Source organism: Arachis stenosperma, chromosome 6 (genome assembly GCF_014773155.1).
Source record: "Arachis stenosperma cultivar V10309 chromosome 6, arast.V10309.gnm1.PFL2, whole genome shotgun sequence".
In the NCBI taxonomy this organism is placed as follows: domain Eukaryota; kingdom Viridiplantae; phylum Streptophyta; class Magnoliopsida; order Fabales; family Fabaceae; genus Arachis; species Arachis stenosperma.
In genome coordinates, this window is record NC_080382.1 from 56,115,928 (window position 1) to 56,119,241 (window position 3,314).

Consider the following 3,314-nt stretch of genomic DNA (forward strand, 5'->3'; position numbering starts at 1 on the left):
CTCGAGCAAAAGAAGAAAGAATAGAAGAGGAAGAAGACGAGGTGGAGGAAAGGGAGAGTGGTGTAGGTTTCGGCCAAAGGGGAAAGAGAGGGTAGTGTTGTGTGAAAGTGAAAAAGTGTGGAGGGGTTTATATGGTGGAGGGAGAGGGGTTTATGGTTCGGTCATGTAGGGTGGGTTTGGGTGGGAAAGAGATTTTGAATTTGAAGGTAGGTGGGGTTAATGGGGAAGAGTGTATGGCTGTGAGTGGTGAAGAGGTGATGAAGAAGAGTGATTGAGGTGATTGGTGAATGAATTTTGGGGAAAAGTGTTACGAAAAGGTGTGAGAGAGAAGGAGAAGGTAGGTGGGGATCCTGTGAGGTCCACAGATTCTGAGGTGTCAAGGATTAATCATCCCTGCACCATTTAGGCGTGTAAAACGCCCTCTGTATACAATCTTGGCGTTTAACGCTAGACTGCTGCCTGTTTTTGGCGTTAAACGCTAGCTCTATGCTTGTTTCTGGCGTTAAATGCCACTTTGCTGCTTGTTTTTGGCGTTTAACGCCAGCTTTCCTCAGGGTGCAATCCTGGCATTTAAATGCCAGACTGCTGCTTGGTTTTGGCATTTAACGCCAGCTTCATGCTCTGTTCTGGCGTTAAATGCCAGCCAGATGCTCTTGACTGGCGTTTAAACGCCAGTAAGATTTTCCTCCAAGGTGTACTGTTTTTTATTCTGTTTTTAATTTTTGCAATTGTTTTGTGACTCCACATGATCATAAACCTAATGAAACATAAAAGAACAATAAAAATAATTAAAAATTGGGTTGCCTCCCAATAAGCGCTTCTTTAATGTCAATAGCTTGACAGTGAGCTCTCATGGAGCTTCACAGATGTTCAAAGCATGATAAAGGCTTCCCAACACCAAACTTAGAGTTTGAATGTGGGGGCTTCTCAACACCAAACTTAGAGTCTGGTTGTGGCCTCCCAACACCAAACTTAGAGTTTAATTGTGGGGGCTTTGTTTGACTCTGTATTGAGAGAAGCTTTTCATGTTTCCTCTCCATGTTTACAGAAGGATAACCTTGAGCTTTAAACACAAGGTAGTCCCCATTCAATTGAAGGACTAGTTCACCTTTGTCAACATCAATCATAGCTTTTGCTGTGGCTAGGAAGGGTCTTCCTAGAATGATGGATTCATTCTCATCCTTCCCAGTGTCTTAAGATTATGAAATCAGCAGGGATGTAAAGGCCTTTAACCTTCACTAACACGTCCTCTACCAATCCATAAGCTTGTTTTATTGACTTGTCTGCCATCTCTAATGAGATTCTTGCAGCTTGTACCTCAAAGATCCACAACTTCTCCATTACAGAGAGTGGCATAAGATTTATACCTGACCCCAGGTCACACAGAGCCTTCTCAAAGGTCATGGTGCCTATGGTACAGGATATTAAGAATTTACCAGGATCTTGTTTCTTTTGAGGTAGAGTTTTCTGAACCCATGTATCTAGTTCACTAATAAGCAAGGAAGGTTCACCTTTCCAAGTCTCATTACCAAACAACTTGGCATTCAGCTTCATGATGGCTCCTAGATATTGAGCAACTTACTCTTTAGTTACATCTTCATCCTCTTCAAATGAAGAATAGTTCTCAGAGCTCATGAATGGCAGAAGTAAGTTCAATGGAATCTCTATGGTCTCTATATGAGCTTCAGATTCCTTTAAGTCCCCAATAGGGAACTCTCTTCTGTCTGGAAGACGTCCCATGAGGTCTTCCTCATTGGGATTCACGTCCTCCCTTTCCTCTTTGTTTTCGGCCATATTGATAATATCAATGGCCTTGCACTCTCTTTTTGGATTCTCTTCTGTATTGCTTGGGAGAGTACTAGGAGGAGTTTCAGTGATTTTCTTATTCAGCTGACTCACTTGTGCCTCCAAGTTTCTAATGGAGGATCTTGTTTCACTCATGAAACTTAAGGTGGCCTTAGATAGATCAGAGACTACGTTTGCTAAGCTAGAGGGGCTCTACTCAGAATTCTCTGTCTGTTACTGAGAAGATGATGGAAAAGGCTTGCTATTGCTAAACCTATTTTTTCCACCATTATTAAAGCCTTGTTGGGGCTTTTATTGATCCTTCCATGAGAAATTTGGATGATTTTTCCATGAGGAATTATAGGTGTTCCCATAGGGTTCACCCATGTAATTCACCTTTGCCATTGTAGGGTTCTCAGGATCATAAGCTTCCTCTTCGAAAGATGCCTCTTTAATACTGTTGGATGCATTTTGCCATCCATTCAGACTCTGAGAAATCATGTTGACTTGCTGAGTCAACATTTTGTTCTGAGCCAATATGGCATTCAGAGTATCAATTTCAAGAACTCCCTTCCTCTGAGGCGTCCCATTACTCACAGGATTTCTCTTAGAGGTGTACATAAATTGGTTATTTGCAACCATGTCAATGAGTTCTTGAGCTTCTGCAGGCGTTTTCTTTAGGTGAATGGATCCACCTGCAGAATGGTCCAGTGACATCTTAGAAAGCTCAGATAGACTATCATAGAATATATCTAAAATGGTCCACTCTGAAAACATGCCAGAAGGACACTTTTTGTTCAACTGCTTGTATCTTTCCCAAGCTTCATAGAGGGATTCACCATCTTTTTGCTTGAAGGTCTGAACATCCACTCTAAGCTTGCTCAGCTTTTGAGGAGGAAAGAACTTGGCCAAGAAGGTCGTGACCAGCTTATCCCAAGAGTCCAGGCTATCTTTAGGTTGTGAGTCCAACCATGTTCTAGCCCTGTCTCTAACAGCAAAGGGGAAAAGCATGAGCCTGTAGACTTCAGGATCTACTCTATTAGTCTTAACAGTATCACAGATCTGCAAGAACTCAGTTAAAAACTGATAGGGATATTCTGATGGAAGTCCATGAAACTTGCAGTTCTGTTGCATCAGAGCAACTAGTTGAGGCATCAGCTCAAAATTGTTTGCTCCAATGGCAGGGATTGAGATGCTTCTTCCATAAAAATTGGAAGTAGGTGTAGTATAATCATTAAGCATCCTCCTTGCGCCTCTACCATTGTTATTGGGCTCGGCCATGTCTCTTTCTTTTTTGAGATTCTCTGTATGGTTTTCTCTGGAATGTTGTGCTTTAGCTTCTCTTAGCTTTTTCTTCAGAGTCCTTTTAGGTTCAGGATCTGTTTCAACAAAAATGTCCTTGTCCTTGCTCCTGCTCATATGAAAAAGAAGAGAATAGAAAAAGAAGAGGAATCCTCTATGTCACAGTATAGAGATTCTTTTATGTGAGTAGAAGAAGAAAAGAATAGAAGAAGGAGAAGAGGAAAATT

The 3,314-nt window shown here is 41.6% G+C and overlaps 1 non-coding gene across 1 annotated transcript; it reads left to right on the forward strand.

The window, feature by feature from the left end:
* Positions 1 to 2,560: 2,560 nt before the first annotated feature.
* On the forward strand, positions 2,561 to 2,664 carry LOC130937411 (small nucleolar RNA R71). The gene has a single exon (XR_009068633.1). It is a non-coding gene; the product is annotated as a small nucleolar RNA R71 (small nucleolar RNA).
* Positions 2,665 to 3,314: the final 650 nt, after the last annotated feature.